Source organism: Harmonia axyridis, chromosome 7 (assembly GCF_914767665.1).
Source record: "Harmonia axyridis chromosome 7, icHarAxyr1.1, whole genome shotgun sequence".
NCBI lineage: Eukaryota > Metazoa > Arthropoda > Insecta > Coleoptera > Coccinellidae > Harmonia > Harmonia axyridis.
This window is the reverse complement of record NC_059507.1, coordinates 37,031,924-37,050,645: the sequence shown is the minus strand read 5'-3', so window position 1 is coordinate 37,050,645 and position 18,722 is coordinate 37,031,924. Positions and strand designations below refer to the sequence as shown.

Sequence of the window (18,722 nt, the reverse complement as noted above, 5' to 3'; positions counted from 1 at the left end):
GCTAAGTCAATATTTATAACTGACCTCTAAAAAAGGAAAAGATTTTCAATTTAACTGATTTTTTTTGTTTTCTGTCCTCATTCCTTCGACGTATCTAAACCTATCTCGGAACTTTTTTTGGTAGGTATCAGCCAAGGTTAACCAAATTAAAAAAAATTACCTACGATATTCAGTTCTACTTCAGGTATTATTATATGACACCGACCCTAAAGCCTTAATTGTACGTAATAACATGTTAATTTTCAGTACTTTCTTCATGACAATATTTCTAAATCGGTTCTGCTTCTTTGTTGAAAAGCTTTTATGAGGAATTGGTATTTATAATATGGAATTATTATAAGAATGGAATTACTTGAAAAGAATTCATCAAATATTAGTTGCAAGCCAAATGTTAATAATAATAGTGTCATTGATTTATTGAAAAGTATTTTAGAGGAAAAAAATAAACAATTTGTAGGTATGAGATACGTCCTTATTTCTAGTGTCACTATAATAAATATACTAACCATTGGTACATGAAATTTAAAAATACTGAAAAAATGACTTCCAAAGCCACTCTCCTCATCTTAAGATATCTACGAAAATTCTAATATACTTTTGAATTCCCGCTCAAATGAATGAAGATCCTAATTGTGAAATTAATTATGCTAATACGAATAATGATGAAGTATCAGATAGAAATGTACGATCACGAATGGACTTGGCCAATTTATTATATGGACAATAGTTGTTTATAAATTATTTCAAATAAAGTCTTTATTATATATATTCTTAGTTTTCCTACCCCTAATATTTATCTGACTCAAATTGATAAACAATTGACAACATGAGTTTGATTTTAAGTTCTTCATCATAAGCCCCCCTTTCATTTTATTGTTTGGTGAAGTTTTCAGAATAGTATTTTATTAGTTACGATGAATTTTGAATAACTCTTAACATTATTATACTTGAAGTAAGATAGATCTATAGTCTGTGCAAACATTGTTTGTCCCGGATAACTAGAGGGAAATGTTGTCAACATAGTTAAAACATATAGTGTTTTCTGCTTCACCAGTGGAAGTGTGCAAATTAAATTAATTATGTGAAACTCATTGGCAGAATCCCTGTTCTGAATTTATATGTGCGAATATACTTATTGTATAAACCCGAAAGTAAAATTCATCAAGGAAAAAATATAAATTTGTTTTCAAAACATTATTTCAGACTATGAAACTGGCACCAAGGTTTTTAGCTAATACATAATACAAAATTTCCAATAAAAATATTTGTCATAGAGCCCACCTTTAAAATGTTTATGTTTTCAATGTAAACGTTAAAATCGTTCTTCTGCAATATTTTACTGAGAAAATTAACCAAAAAGGTGTAAAATTGTACCATCGTACGTACACCCTGTATATCCGATAAATGATAAATTAACTAAAATTTATTTTCGATAATATCAAATATACACTTCTCTCGATGCTTCAATTTGATACAACCGAAAACCGAATGACCCTGTATATCTCTATAAATATATTTTACGAAATCCTCGCTCTACTAAATTTTCAAGTATTATATTTCAATTTTTCACAAACAAAAAATGCTCTCGATAAAATGAACTGAAATTTTGTTCCAATCGGGAATTCGCGCATATCTCCCAGCGCAGGAGGAAGCCATTGGGCGCGTTCAGCAGACACAACAGTTGTGGAACAATTGTCAATATTCTATGATTTTTCTGCTGAACCAGTGTTGCCGAACACACCGATTTATCCATTGAACTAATTTTTAAACCTATTAATAGGACCAGCTATTTTATTTTATCTGGCAATCTGTTGAACAACTTTAAACAGCTATACAGGGCAGTCTTTTTCGTCATTGTTAGGTGATTCATACTCCGTAAAAAGTTCCCTATTCTTATAGAACATCAAGCATTCCTGGATGTACACTCCACTCAGGGTCAGGATTTTTGCTCTTCTAAAATACCCTCTGCATGACTCTCTGTATCCTATTCCTGCCATGATTTTAATGACCCGTTTTTGCACGACAAAGATTTGTTCATTGTCTCTGCTATTTCCATAAAAAAGTATCCCATAGCGGAAGACTGATTCGAAGTCAACATGGTATACCATTTTAATCGTTGTTTCATGTACATATCTCCTCAGAATACGTACCTATGCAGTAGCTTACCCTATTCAATTTCTCAATAGTCCTCTCAACATGGCAATTGCAGCTCAGACAGCAATCAAGAGTCATACCCAAAAATTTGGTGCTAGTAAAATACACTTTCAAGATAGAGCCTTTTATTATCACTAGGTTCATTTTGATCTTCGATAGTCTTCATAGATCTTTTTCTATGAGATCTAGGTAAGGAAGTCTTCTTTTTCAAATGTTCTGGAAAATTAATATATTGAGAGAATGGAACCTTCTCTGAGTTTTATCTATCCAAAATCATGCACAATATCACTGTCAATAAAATGTTTACTGCATAACGAAGTGAATTTTGATGGCTGGAAATTTTTTTTTTCATAGCTAACGACCACTGAGATCTCAATTTTGAATCACTGGGAAATCTGTAGAATTAGGTATGTAAGTACTGCATAATATATTTACGTATTATTTCTGCGAAAGTACTTACGAGAAAAAAGATATTCCACTACCTTTCTTGAACCTTTCCGTACAATTATAAACAGAACAGAATTTAACCATGATGAAAAATAAAAAATATGATCCTACTAATCTTAAATTGTTGCAAGGAACGATAATTAATTCAACTTAAACACTTCTTACGGAACAAAATATGTTCATCAGCAGTGATATTTAGCCACTCCAGGCAATGTTTTGCCCCTTTACAGCTGATTATTGTCCATCTCATTCACGTTACCGTTCTACTCTGTTATCTGTGCGTTACCGAGGATAAGCTAAAACGGACCAAATATTTGGACCCGAAGCTCATGAGTTACGGGTACTCCCAAAGATCCTAAATGAAAAGTAACTGTCATGCGCGAGAATGCCGAGAATTCCCTTCAAATACGATTTTGACGTTGATGTTATTTTGTTCCAAACAACAACAAAATTTACATTTTCTGTTGTTTCCCATTTTAATTGCGGAGTGGAATGAAACAGTATATATGTAGAATTTTCCAAAATTCGTCTTTAATTGAGCTTTCTTTGTAGATGAAATTTGGTATTATTATGTCAACAGCTACAAAAATATACAAAATCTTCTGCAGACCAATTTTTGAATATAAACACACTATACAGAACTGAACTAGTGTCAATAAGGGAAAGACTGCAAAAATTTCCAAGGAAACTTTTCTAAAGGCTACACAACATAGAACTAAAGTGACCATTGATGCGAATATGATAGAAGTTGTTTATTATTATTATATTTATTTGTAGGTTGATCAATTAATGTGATTTGATAATATGAAAGAGAAGTTTGTATGATGAGATTGAATTGAAAGTGCCCTTTTGTTACTATGAATAAGTATTCAAATTAAAGCTTCTTATAATTATTTTATGTGAATTGAGAAATTTATTGTTTGTAATAATGAATTGAACTTTAAGAAATTACATTAAAATATCTAGAAATGGATTTTCAAAAGTATGTACTACTAGCTTGTTTCATATCAAGATTAGTTTCACATTTCACCTTGATAATAATTTCAAACTTTAAATCAATGTGTTATGTGAAGGATCAGGGCAAGAAAAAGATTATTTCAGATTGTAGCATCCCTTATACTATTATATATAGATCATTCAGAAACCACTCATGAATCTCAAAAAAGATTTCTCTTGGGGTTTCAATACAGAAGGGTAATATCATTCAGTGATTATGGTTAAGTAAACACTCGGACAATAATAAGTAAATGATTGATAAAAAAATTGGAGGACCAATTTTGTCACTTGTATCATAATAAATATGAATTAAATATTTCTTTTTTTTTAATAAGAAATCCAAATTGTTAATTTTTAGGTTTTCTTGCACTCTATAATAATATACTGAATAATTTAACGATATTACTGGGCAGACGCTCCATTACTAAAAATGCTAATGGGGTAATTTTATTTTCAGATTAGGATATAATGCATATAATGGAAATATAATAAAATCTGTATCAAATTCTTTACAGCATAGAGTATTTGGCTGTTCAATACAGTTGAGAATACACTTTCATTGAGTTATGGGAAATGAAATCGTATAATCAATACAGGAAGTAGTTTATTGTAAGAAAATTTACAGTTGTTCAAAATTATATATAATTATATTATATTAATTATAATTGATTTCATTGATTCATGTAAAGGATGTATGTCATATTTTATTTTGATATTGACTGGTTCTTCTATCCACATTTGAACATTGTACGTCTCTTATATGTGCTGGTTCAGTTAGAATTTATTACCTCGATTTTTTTGTCAATCTCATTTCAATGTTCTAAATTATTTGCTATGAAGTTCTGGTAGTCTCTGCTAAAAATGAAAAAAGAATATGAATTTAGAGAAAAGTCATTTTCATAGAAGATGCATACTATTCATTTTTTTCTTGGAAAATAGATTTGCTTCTCAATTTTCACTTCTTAGATGTTAGTTCTTCTTGGCATTGACCCTATGTTTGGAAAATTTTCCATTGATAGTTGCAAATAATCTCCTCTTTCCTTCTGCATTGAGAGTCTTCAATTGTTTTACACATTGCACCAAATCCTAAAACAGTTGAAATAATGAATTATACAAAAACTTGAATTGAGCTTGCTTTAACTTACATTTTCTGTGTCATTGCTTATAGATGTGAAATTTTGTGAACTAGAAATGGTTTCATCTATAAAATGTCCCACATCTTCATTATAGTTAACTTGTTGATGGCTCATTAATTTCTAAATTGTTGTCGTCATCTTAAACAGAATTTATTCTTTGTCCGAACATAGTAACAGCATGCAAATGCTTGCACAATATAACTTTGATGCTATTAGTGGAACACTCACATTTATATTTGTGCAAACATATTTAATAATGACTACAATATCCTAAACCACAATCTGGATCACATGATGATATAAATTGTGTATTATAATATTTATCATCATATACAGACCTCCTCTATTATTAAGTCTTTCATTGTTTCTGCTTTTTTATGAGATTCTACAGAAATTTTTTGTTGATAGTTGTTGGAGTTAGGTCTTTCATTTCTCATAATTTTCATCCACATCTTTTAATCAACTATTTTTTCCAACAAATCTGATAGCTTGTCAACTCTAAAACAATGAATACTCGTAAATTGATAATTGCAAGAATAGAATTATGTATAATACCTTATTTTCTTTTCCTTCTATTTTATTAGATTTCGGATATTTATTCAAGCTCTCTATCGCCATATTTGTGTGAATACCTGCTCATATTCTTTAACAATAGGCCACATCATTATTCTCTGTTGGTTTTGAAAGTGATGACTTAAAAATATCCATGATTAGTTTCGTTAGAAACAATCTGCCAAATTCTGCTCACTTTTTCAGATAATTTAGGAATTTGGGTAAAATTTGTTCTTCCTCATTAACCAATATATTTGTATGAATTAAGCAATAAAATTGCTCTTCAACACTTTTTCACTTGAAAAATTCGAATATACCCAAATAGAGGCAAATGTATTGTCACTGTGTCTATTCATGACAGTTGACAAGTGTCAAGTAATGATTTTAGTTGCAGATCCTCGGGAACTCGAGGATTTACGACACAGCCGATTCACGAAGAAACCCGAATCATCGATCGGGTCCAAATATTTGGTCCGTTTTAGCACAGACTAACTAGTAATCTGTGGTTTTAGCTTATCCTGCGTTACCGTAAGTCTCTCTCTAGACTCCTTCCATGGTTTTATTAATTCTATGGATTTATCGGTATTTATCATAGACGTATCAGGATAATAAGTCTATGGTTATAGCCAATTCTATTCTCTTTTGAGATATGTAATCAAATTTGATGAGGCTACAAGGATAACTGGAGTGTGATTGATTTTTTTTTAATTTGAGATATTTCGTAAAAACATAAAATGTTGAATTGAAGAATTACCTTCAATATTTCGACCATGTGTTATATGATATTTTTTGTTGAAAATCACACGTGGGATCTTGCCTTGAAGTTTTGGAAATTTTAAAGTGGACCCCCTGATTGTAGTCCGTGTATAATAATAATTATCATTATCATGTTTCTAATAAAAAATACATGTTTTTGAGAAATGTCGATTTAAGTGAAATATATGGTAGCATCAAGGTAACTTAAAAGCTAGTTACAGCTTAGGCGATTTTTTTTACCATATATTTATTTTTGTATAAACTTATGAAATTAAATGTGAATATTCAATTAAAAGTATAGGATCCCGATATAAAACGACGTTGACCGAGATGCTTATTTGATAAAACGTATTTTATATTTAATTTAACATGTCAATAAATATATCACATATGGGTTGCCTAACAAATTTTAGTCCAGAGTAGGTTCAATAAATAATTAATTGTCGAATTTTAAAAAGTCAAATATTGCTGCGAGTGAATGTGTGCGACTGAAAGGTCCCAATCAATCATCTCATGCGATAGAAGAGGACACAGCATAGCAGCTGTTTGAAGTCCGTCCAGTGAAAGAAAGTAATGCGCATGCTATTGATGATATTTACAGGTTGCGATTACACGGCAGCATTTCATAATAAAGGAAAAGTAAAACCTTTTCAGCTATTTTCGAAAAATGAAAAATATCAAACAGTTTTTGCATCATTAACAGATGCTGCTGATATTTTCATTGATGAAAAAATGAAGACCGTTCAAAGAATTTACGGCTAGTATGTATGGTATCAGGAGCTGCACCAGTGTGAATGATGCGAGATATCGCATTTTTATGAAAAATTACTCTGCTAAAGAAGACAGCGAGCACTTCTTAAAAAAAATAAAATGCTTCGACTCCAACTCCATACCACCATGCTGGATATCATTAATTCAGAAAATTTCACGAACTATTTTTGTAAATTCCATGTGGCTTAATGCAACGGATCCAATAAGCGTGAAACTTCAGCCTGATAACTGCGGTTAGTAGGATTCATTGGGGATCATACACCTTTAAGGATAGAGATAGAAGACATAGAAGAACTGAAACGGAGAGTGATGATGACGAAGAAGATTCAGAAGTCGGAGATCATAGTTATATGTCCGATGACTCGGAACCTCAATAATTTAAAAAAAATTTTGTATTTATAATTTTTTATAGTAAACAGAAGTATTTTTTTAATTGTTGTTTTTTATTTTGTCGTCTAATAATAAAGATAAAATTTGCAAGATTAGTATTATATGTATATGTATGACTATTACCTTCTTTTTTAGTAAAGATGTATATATAATTTAGTGTCACATAAAAAATTAATTGATTAAAAAAAATTAAATAACTATTCCTCTATTTTAATAATTATCTACTCCAAAATGATGCACGCATACACGAGTCTATCCCTATCCTTTTCATTTAGTGTCACATAAAAAATATACACACATAAATAATTTATTGATTAGAAAAAGAATTAAATAACTATTAATCTATTTTGATAATTATCTACTCCAAAATGATGCACGCATATACGAGTCTATCGCTATCCTTTTCATTTCCAAGAACAAATAGCATGCGCACTCTCTTTCTTTCACTGGACGGACTTCAAACAGCTGCTATGCTGTGTCCTCTTCTATCGCATGAGATGGTTGATTGGGACCTCTCAGTCCCATACATTCACTCCCAGCAATATTTAACTTTTTAAAATTCGACAACCGGGATTCGGGACTGATTTTTCGCAGGCAACCCGATACCACCGTGTTCATAATAAAATAATCTTTAATTTTATTGATTTTGATTCAATAATCAGACCGTTGCGAAATGCTAGTATAGATTTACCTGTTTATACCTGGCTACCCGAGAGTTGTGACCGGAAAAAATAGGCAACCTAACGTTTGCACATACTTGATACTTTCGATTGGAATTTGAATTTATCTAATCAAACCGGTGAAATGTTTTAAAACAAATTTTTTTAAATTATTTATTAAACCTACTCTGGCCCAAAATTCGTTAGGCAACCCATATGTGATATATTTATTGACATGTTAAATTGAATATAAAATACGTTTTATCAAATAAGCATCTCGGTGAAGGTCGTTCTCTATCGGGATCTTAGACTATAAGCAACACTGTCTCATTAAAAAGAACGATTTCATTGGGGGATATTGGGATATGACAACTGACAAGAAGACATAGATACAAAAATGGCGTCGGCGTGACTATTTCCATCATAGCATATTAGGTCTATTTTCTATTTTGTGTTGTGTGGTTTTGTTTTCATATAAAAATAGAAAGCAAATAGCGGAAAATACTATTGATGACCAGCATAGAGAAAGGATTATTTGTCTATGATGACCAGTGGAAACGATACTGAAGGTATGTACATAAAAATTTTATAGGATATTCTGTATTATAATATGAAATGAACTACACAGCATTTAGTTCGCGAATTTCATGTTGTAAATGGTACGTCCGTACTTTTATAATTCATTTACAATATTGTGAATACTGATTTACAATATTGACATACGATTTAGATACTGTACGAAATTCGCGAATTATATGCTGAGTATTGAGTTGCAACAATTCATATTACAATAGAGACAATAATTATATGATCCTTTTCAACTTCTGAGTTGATTTTGTTTTCAATAACTGTATTGAAATCAAAATCAACTCAAGAGTTGAATTTAATTACAATTTTTATTAGCGTGTTTCTAATAAAAACATGTTTAAGAGAAATGTCGGTTTTAGGGGAATATTTGGTAACATCTAGGGGATTTTCAACAAAGCTACAATGTCATGTGGTCACTATGTCTTGGAACGATTTCATTGGGGGAATTCATATCATGTGACATTGACATAACAATGGCGTCGGCGTGACTAGTTATCTACCATGGTTTTGTATATACTTGTTTTAAATATGAAAATGGAGAGCAAATGGTGGAAAAGTCTATTGTTGACCATCAGAAACGATATTATGAAAGGTATGTACGAAAGAAATTTGATAGAGTATTCTGTTTTGTTATACACAGTATTTAGTTCGCGAATTTCATGCAGTGAATGGTGTATTTTCAGAATTCATTTTAAATATTGTAAATACTGTTTTATAAATTTGACGTACAATTTTTTGCATGAAATTCGCGTAGTAAGTGCTGCGTAATAGGTTGTAATAATTCACAATACAATACGGACAATAATTATAAGATCCTTTCCAACTTCTGATTTGATTTTGATTTCATTAACTCTATTGGAAATAAAATCAACTCGAAAGTTGGATAGGACCATTCAATTATGATTATTATAAGCAGTTATTTATTAATCTAGGGCGTTTTCAATAAAGCAACAAGACAACCCTGTCTTGAAACAATTTTATTGGGGAATTCATATCATGTGACATAACATAATGGCACACGCACAGATTACTGTTAGTCTGTGATAATGGCGTCCATTTTCTAATGTCGGACTAGTCTTGATTGTGGTTTCTGAGTTTATCAATAATCGAATGCTCATGCCATCATTGTAAATAATATCACTCATATACCTCTTTACATTTCTGGGGTCTCCAGATATTTATTCGTTATTATTGAATCTGGATCGTTATGGCTGTTAGCCTTTCGGAAACTACGACCAAATTTACCATTCGTTCTTAACCCTACGTATTTATTTAAACTCAAGGAGATATCCAGTGAATTATGATTTAAGTCGATATTCTGTTCAAATTGATCTACTTTCCTCATAATTTTCATAAGATGTAGTTGCATTATCTGAAAATAAGCATGAAAAGGCTCTATCTATTCTTGTATAATTTGAGTAGAATTTAATTATATATTTTTCCTTAGGTAACTGAACATACTTCGATGGATGTTATTATCGGGTGTTATAATTGGATGAAGGAATGTGATGGGATATTACAAAAAATACCTAGATAGGTCTTGCAATATACAGAGAATAAGTCTGGTCGAACCTGAGGAGGTAGCTGTTAAATACCAACAATTATTTATTTTACACCCATGTGGTGAGTACTAAAACTCTTTATTCAATGTTAGTGTTACATATGTCTGAATTTCCATTCTCATCTGGTAGAATTTCTATGAAACAATGATATCTTAATTGATTGAGTTGAACCATCTTTCGTTATAATTTTACATGATCTTTTGATCTCTGAATTAAGATCTTAAAATTTTTCCAGAAATCGTACTTGACTTTCTGAAGGTACTGTTTTCAACAAGTGACTTTTTCATCATAATAACGTTTTTGTCTAGACCTTTTCATTTGTGTATTATAATTTTTAGATTCAACTACTAATGGTTTTAGTTGTCTATCATAATAATCTCTGATTCCATCAACTGGGTTGGTAAAAACCATTTTCTAACTATGTATTTGTATCCATCAGTAAAACTAATTCAATTCTCTTTTCATCATTATTAAGTAATAATTCTCCATCTCCATCAGAGGCCAATATCTCAGGTATTCACCATCTCGCAACAGATCTTTAAGACAACCTATCTCTGTATCAAATGTGCATCAACATCTAAGCAAATTAATTCCACTCACTCATATATAATCACTCAGTATTATAAACTACATATACAGGGTGAGTCTTTGACTTGTACATATATTTTAACCGAAGATTCTTGAGGTCAAAAGAAACACTTTTTTCATTTACCATTCTTTCCGATTCGGCCCTGTTAAAAAGATATGGCCACTTTAAATTTTCATAATGAGCTAATTCACCCCTGGTAACCGGAACACCGAAGTTTTCGCAATTATAAGATATACAATTTGAAACTTGGAAATAAGCTACTAAATTGGAAAAACCATCATAAACTCACTTTTAACATTCCATTTGTTGAGAAAGTAGTATTTATAATACAATAAATGAGTTATTCCAATTTCACTGACGATAAAGATTAAATATTTTTCTCTTGATTTTCTATTTCATTTGCGATAATCATAACGAATTGAGCTCACTACAACCCATATTAGCTTAGCTTTGATATTCATAATTCATATCCATTCATTTATTATATCGCATTTATAATATATCGTTGTTTATTTCAATATCGTAGAAGAATTGCAATTTAACCTTACATTCTCAAATAAATAATATTCATCTGTGACAGTTCTAACACAGACTAGTAGTCTGTGGTTTTAAGTTTGAACCTCAAATTTCGAGTGTTGCAAATTTAAACACAGCAGTTCGAATAATCTATGTTCTAACTTCTAACCTAAAATCTAAAATATTCATTTACAGTTTACACTGTTATTGTCTTATGATATTTGCATAAAATGAAAATCATCGAAGATTTGAAGAAACCCAACAGAATATTGAAGTTCCATACATATTTTCAAGAAATTTAAAAACAATTTCCAAAATAATTGTGTGGATACAAAATAAATAAGTGTGCATTCTGATAGAAAGTAATTCCTTTATGAAATGAAGCATTTGATTTGTTCCAACTATCTCATAAAAATAAAAATAATGATCTGCTTCAATATTTTTGGAGCCATCAGTGTGAAAATATGGAAATGAAGTTTTATGGCTCTGTAATCAATGGAAAATGTTAGACTCCACTTGTAATCAAATTTGTTCTATAATATGTACCTACATTATAGTCAACTCTACTACTTGATTCTTCTTGATTTTGCCATTGAAAATAAATGAGAAGTATTCAATATAAATATCCACAGTTGAATATCCTGTTTCTTTCAACTCACCTATTTGTTTTCATATTAAAACAATTATGGCACTCTTGGAAGTATGTCAATCATATGCTCTAGGATGAATTTATGGAATAGCAAAAGAATAAAAGTATTTATTCTCAATCACATGAAAATTTGTCTAGTATGTACTTAGTGGTATGTTTCGATGTGGGTTTGAATGACCCTCGAAGAATACAGTATTGTTCGATAGCAGCAGTCTTTAGTGGGTTATTGACTGTTGTCATTATAATGGGAGTATTTTGTGAAAACTTTTTTAAACATGGGCTTTATGGGAAATCTGGACTTTTCAAAATAGGATGTTGATTTTAATGAAGTATCTATTTATTATAAGAGCTGTGTCAAAGCTCAGTAATTTGTAATCAAATAGAAGAGTTGAGGTGAGCTTATTCAAATAACTTCATTTTCAAACCAAGTTGGCTAGTACTTCAATTCTAAAATCTGAGACATGACATCATAGTAAATATTCATTTCTGTGGTTTTTTTTCCACAACAGAACAGAGTTGCATTTAGCCAAAGTACCCAATTTTTCGAATTTCACAGATAATTTTTTTTTTTTAAGATCAACTTACTCGAAAACGGCGCTTTGTAGGAGAAAATATGAAGAATACTTTTATTTTCCAAATTAGCCAAATATTGTTCAATGAACGTTCAAATTACTTTTAAGAGTTGGGTTCTTCGAATTTCTGGTATTTTTATGTGATGTAATGTTCATAATGAAGAAACTGAAAGATGTGTAGGGAATCTTGTGTTCGGAGAAGATGTATCACATCGAGGAATAGCTATATTTCAAAAATCATTTCCTTCAATAGAACCATTTAAGAGATATAGCTGAAAATCACATTTTTTTATCGATTTTCAACAGCCTGTATCTTTGTAACCGGGCCGAATCGGAAAAAACTATAAAGGAAAAAAGTGTTTCTTTTGACCTCAGGAATCTTCGGTTGAAATATATGTACAAGTCAAAGACTCACCCTGTATATGGATCCTAAATACAAATGATCACATCCTATCTCATTCCAAGAAATATTTGTAATTTCATACAATATTAGTTCTTTTTTTTTTAATGGAAACTATAATTGAGACAAATCTTACACAAGAAAGTAGTCTATTCGCTATTTCTTCACACATATTAGTCCTAAAAAATTTTGTCTTGCTCTATTTTTGCACTTTATGATTCCAAAATGACCATAATAAATTTTTTGAATTACTTCTGATCTTATATTGAAAGGAAAGCCTATTTGATTTCCATAAAGAATTTAGGCCTTGATACAAGCAATGGAATATTTGTTCAGGGGTCAGAAATAAATAAATAAAAGGAATGAGTCATTACTCAACATCAATTTCAAATTTAAAATAGGGTTTAATTAAGATGCATAGAATCCCTGGTGTGTGTACTGATTCGATTTTGTTTCAGACTTTTTGAGATATCCACCTGTTGCTTTGGTGTTCTTCTTCGCCAGAGTTCTGTAAGGTGGCGCTCTTCAAAAATTTTCGAATTCCCGCTGTCTGCCTGGCGCCTTCTGAAAATGATATACTGATTCTAGACTTTACAAACTTTCACAATAAATTACATTTCAGTTTCTATCGAATTTTCAATCAAATGAATGGAATATAATGACAGAGTATAGAAGATTGTTACAAGCATAGAATATAAAATATTGTTATTGTTCATCTGAAACAGAAGCGATCCCTCGAAATCAAGTAGGTATAAATCTGAAAAATCTCCTGCTTTGTATGAAAGTTTTACAGGTATCAGTAGACACACCAGGTTTTCTATGCATATTAAGTTTAATAATATCTGGTTGATTGATTAGTATTTTCACAATTGTTTTTAATTACACATGCATCTCATTCATTTTCAAATTTTTACTTATACCATTATGACAGACAGCACATGATAAATCATTGGATATACACAGATCCTTGCCAGTTTGTAAACAAGTTTGAAACTATTCTCCGTAACCTAACTGGATATGCTGCTAGCGGTTTTTTGAAAATTACTAATAATGGTCTGTGATCTGTTTCAACAACAAACAGTCTACCGTAAACATACTCGTAAAATTTATTGACCTCCATTAGAGACCAATATCGCAGGTATTCCCCATTTTGCTAACAGATATTTAAGACAACTTATCACTGTATCGGAACCAGCATTAATATCTAAGTGAATTCCACCCTTTCAGTATAATAATCTACTATCAGCAAACTTCATATATCACATCCTATTTTATAACAAGAAATATTTGGAATTTCATGCAATAACAGCTCTTCGCAACAACATTTTTCAACAATTTAAGGTCAGCATATTTTTCTTTTAATAAGTATTTTTCGACAGTTGTTATTACACATACATCTTATTCATTTTTAAATTATACCCATCAACATTATGACATACAGCACAAAATAAACAGGCCCTTGTCAGTTTGTAAAAAGTTTGAGATCAAATTTTTGTAGTTGTAGAACCATTCACTTTAACCTAACTGGACATGTTCCATCATGTTTTTACTCACATCAACCAAACTCGCAACTGGTTTTAATTATATATTTTTCCTCAGGTAACCATGAACTTTATGGATCTGATTTTCGTTGGATGTTACCATCTGGTGTAGTAATTGGTCATAGGAATCTAATATGGGATATTATAAAAACAAAAAAAACCATACAATGGTCTTGCACTCTACAGAAGATAAGTCTGGATGCAATCAGATCAAAAGAAGGCTGCTGTTGAATAAATACCCACAAATATTCATTTTCTGATCATTTGGTGAGTATTGAAACTCTATACAATATGAGTCTGAATTTCCATCCTCGTCTGGTAGAATTTCGATTAATCTATCGATTTCTTAATAGATGTGAACCATATTTCGTTTTAATGTTATATAATTATGAACGATCTCTTCTCTTTTTCTGAAATCTCACCTGACTATCTTAAGGTATTGCTTTCAACCAGGAACTTTTTTCATCATAATAACGTTTTTGTTTTTGTCTAGACCTTATCATTGGTATCATTATAAATTTTATAAACAACAACTGAAAGTTTCAATTTACTATCGTAATGAGGAAGAATATCTAAAATTCCTTGACATATTCCATTGGGTCGCTAGGTGGTATCATTTCTTTTTTATTGGAAACTCAATACTTGGGAAAAATTCTACAATAAAGAACTCTATTCACTATTTGTTTACACATACAGTGGCATCGTTAACTCGAAATCCTCGATAACTCGAATTATTTTCAATTCCCTTGGAAAAACCTGTTTCATCTGAAAAATATCCATGCATAACTGGAAATGATTTTACGGATATGTTTTACCATTTTTACTTTTATAAGCGAAAACACACAAAAATTACCTCTATAACTCTAAGTCATCAGTACCTAGTTAACTCCAAACCTCTGATCTCATTATGGAAGGAATACATGTTTGATTTTCCTTGAGCAATAAGCCATTACAATTAACAATTTTATATCCAAATTTAAAGTAGGGTGTAATATCTGGTAATTACATTCACAACAAATTTTTCAACAAACTTCTTCTTTCATTCTTATCATTTCTAATTATTCGAGGTGTTTCCATTGTAAAGACTTGTATTATTTTGTATCAAGTAGTAGATTTCATTTTTTACAGATTTCAGATGAGACATAAATTTGTTCTTGAATTGTAAAGAGGTTGTTTTAAGAACAGAATGAAATATAGTTGAATTTAGTTTTATAGAGTCCAATGTATATCTTATGAAACCTTCTACATGATACAAAATAATAAAAGTCCTTACTTTGGAAAACCAAATATTTTTTTGTTAGTCATTTCACAATTGTTCTCTGTCTAATTCAGAGAGTGAAACAGAAGCTTACTTTATTGATAATATCAATCAGCTAGTTGTGGACATTTTCATATTACAATACTAATTTGCTAATTTCTGTTTGATGAATGATGTTATTTTATATATTTATTCCTGACCCTTAAATAGCAAAAAACTTGTATCAGAGCCTACATGTACATGATTATTATTATTATTAACTTCTTTATTCTTGACCTCTAATACAGTACAAGTACTGGTGACAAGGCCTATTTAACAATATACAAAAAAATAATACTATATAATATTCAAAACAACAACAAAGTTAAACTAAACAAAATAAATCTTTCAGGTACAACTTAAGCTTAATATTAAAGTTTTTTTTAGTTCTTATATACTTTATTTCTGGTGGTATTTGGTTAAATGCTGCTTTTGCTCGGTAAATTGGGGAGATATCTCTCATATACAACAATATTTCTTAAATATAATTCAAATCAGTCTTGTAAAAAAAAAAACAATAATTCCCCATATATAAAGAAACTAATTAAGTTCAAGAAACTCCTTGAGGTCATGGCACATTTTTTCAATATTTCCACTGCATGTTATTTCCACAGGAACAGAAATGAAAACATCAACAGCCCGAAACATTGGAGAATTATGTCCGATACATGTTCTTGCATAGTTTTTCCTCATATCATTTTTACTTCGGACGTTATAATCTTGCTTTTCATTAACTATGCATAAAGTGACTTATGTTCTCAATAAATTATTCTTCATTTTGTAAACTAACTAAACTTGACTAATTAAAGACATTAAGTGGAAGTGCTGGCATTTTTGTCTCTATGGTGTCGGTTGCACCATAAGGTTTTTGTGGTTCTGGTCTTTGATTCATTTTTTTTTTCAGTTTTTGAAGTCTTCCCTGTATTGGCTCTACTTCTGTAGTCTGATATAGGAGTTGATTTGAAGGATTGTTGGAATGTCTCCATTTGGTGATTTTTCTTAGACAAGTTTCTTTTCTTATCTCAAAATTCTTGATTGTTGTTTTAGGGTTATTTAGGAATGCTGCCCATACTCTGATAATGGCCTGCAGATCATTTTGTAGATTGTGCTTGCTGGTTTGCTGCTGATTAATAACTTTTTATGTGAGCGATCTAAAGTAACCCACTCGGGTAATAGTTGTCTTCTTTTGTAGCTTGATGTGAGTTTTAAAATTCATCTTGATGTCCACTTGTACACTTGATAATTGCACCTTTCTGTAGGTGTAATTGTGTTATTTCCAAGTACATATAATAGTTTGAGATCTTGTGTTGAAATATTACTAATTTTGATTTTATTAGATTGGGTTGCATACTCTAACGTCTCATCAATGCTACATTCTTGTAATTGCTACATACATTTGTTGAATGTGGTACTTTGTGAAAGCAAATTTGTAGCATATATAAGCTGCCTTGTTCTAACTATTCATGTCTTGGCAATTATACAGCAATGGAGCAAGTGGTGAACTTTGTTGCGGACCTTGTGGTGTGAATGGTTCCGAAATTTTTTCTTTTACTTCTTTTTTCTTCTGGACGCAAGATATGGACTTGTAACCTCATTATGAGCCTCATTATGATTTGAATTTTTTTATAGAGATTCAATTTTTCCTATATTTCGAGTTCTAATTTTGTTAAACTATGAGAGGTTTATATTTTCAACAAAAAATTTGATAATTTTCTCGAGACTGCCACTTCTTCTGGACATAAGCCTACGCACTTGAAACTTCACTATGGTCTAGATTAGAACTCGATCTCCGAAAATTTCTATATCGAAAAATTATACTAGATTTTTCCATACATCTTAAAATTTTTTTTAACGAAAAATTAAAAATTCCTATATGGGAATCCAATAGAATTCTATCAATTGATTCGATAGCGTAGATTACCAAAAAGATCTCACAGTTGTGCGATTTGTCCATCATTCTAAAATCGATCATTTTCTCGAGGTCAACACCTCTCCTAGCAGCATGATACGGCCTTGAAACTTATGTTTTAGATCCGAGCTTGATCTCTAAAAAACGTTTCTATTTGCCGATTTTACTAATTTTTCTCAAAATTTCAAAATGGCAGAAAACTTGCAATGCAATACACTGAAATCTTATCACTACTTATATAGAAGTTTGAGAATGATTTATTTAGGTAATTTTGAGTCAATCTCAAGTAAGAATTAATTTTCAAGGAAAATAATGAATGTAAGTTTGAGTATTCTTGCCAAACTTAATCATAACACAAGTCATGAGTGAGATGTCATATTTTATTTAATCTAGTTTTAAAATATCGACATTTGTATCGATTCAGGTTTGTAGTTTTTGTTATAGTAATTAATTGTTCAATATTGTAAATACTTCTTCCGTTACAGTTATTAAAACTACATCGATTCATATTTGTTTGAATTTGGATATCATCTCCAAAGATAGCCCCTCATTATAAGTCCCTGAATTCGGGACTTATAAATCGATACAAATGTCGATAGTTTAAAACTAGATTAAATAAAAAATGACATCTCACTCATGACTTGTGTCATGATTAAGTTTGGCAAGAACACTCAAACTATGGCCATTGAGGGTAGTCAATATTACATAAAACCCTAATTCATTTAAATTAAGGGTATTTGTGTGATTTATTCGAAATATAGAAACTTATCTATACTTATATCTGAAGATACTATTTATTCATATGAGGGTACATAGCAAATAATTGATTCAACTTTTGTCTTCAGGTAAATATGTGAAAATAATAGTCGAGCTTCGAATAATTCACAATGAAGAAAAAGTTCACAGTTTATCTCAAGACATGGCTGGACTGTTGGAAAAAGACTCGAAAGAAAAGGACACAATAGCAAAATGTGAGATGGAAATGGCTGCGAAAAATTGTGGAAAGCTTTCTGTTATAGAAAGATATTAAGTTACGTTTGCAACCAACCATACAGTTAGGTAAATGATGTGTAATCGTTCTTTCTATGAGCATGCGCATTGTACAGCAGCATGATAGTCGAGCATGTGAATGTTCTAAGATAGATATCGATGTATGATGGCTGACGAATAAAGATTTACGTTGTCTACAAGATTATTCATTTTCCTACACTATTATAAAAATTACAACAGTTAATTAT

At 30.6% G+C, this 18,722-nt stretch overlaps 3 long non-coding RNA genes across 5 annotated transcripts; 2 read left to right on the top strand and 1 right to left on the bottom strand.

Moving 5' to 3' along the window:
• The first annotated feature begins 2,886 nt into the window (after nt 1–2,886).
• On the top strand, nt 2,887–3,494 carry LOC123684110. Its single transcript, XR_006748105.1, has 2 exons — nt 2,887–3,101; nt 3,154–3,494. It is a non-coding gene; the product is annotated as an uncharacterized LOC123684110 (long non-coding RNA).
• A 690-nt stretch (nt 3,495–4,184) lies between these two features.
• LOC123684109 lies at nt 4,185–5,065 on the bottom strand. Its single transcript, XR_006748104.1, has 3 exons — nt 4,743–5,065; nt 4,512–4,683; nt 4,185–4,452 (listed from the first exon to the last, which is right to left on the bottom strand). It is a non-coding gene; the product is annotated as an uncharacterized LOC123684109 (long non-coding RNA).
• A 3,086-nt stretch (nt 5,066–8,151) lies between these two features.
• On the top strand, nt 8,152–18,669 carry LOC123683982. Of its 3 annotated transcripts, none has more exons than XR_006748080.1 (6): nt 8,152–8,430; nt 8,809–9,041; nt 9,897–10,072; nt 14,337–14,545; nt 16,480–17,802; nt 18,330–18,669. It is a non-coding gene; the product is annotated as an uncharacterized LOC123683982 (long non-coding RNA). The 3 variants fall into 3 exon arrangements; XR_006748079.1 differs by lacking the exon at nt 16,480–17,802 and adding an exon at nt 13,196–13,482 and having other exon boundaries at nt 8,178–8,430; XR_006748078.1 differs by lacking the exon at nt 16,480–17,802 and having other exon boundaries at nt 8,194–8,430.
• The last annotated feature ends 53 nt before the right edge of the window (nt 18,670–18,722 follow it).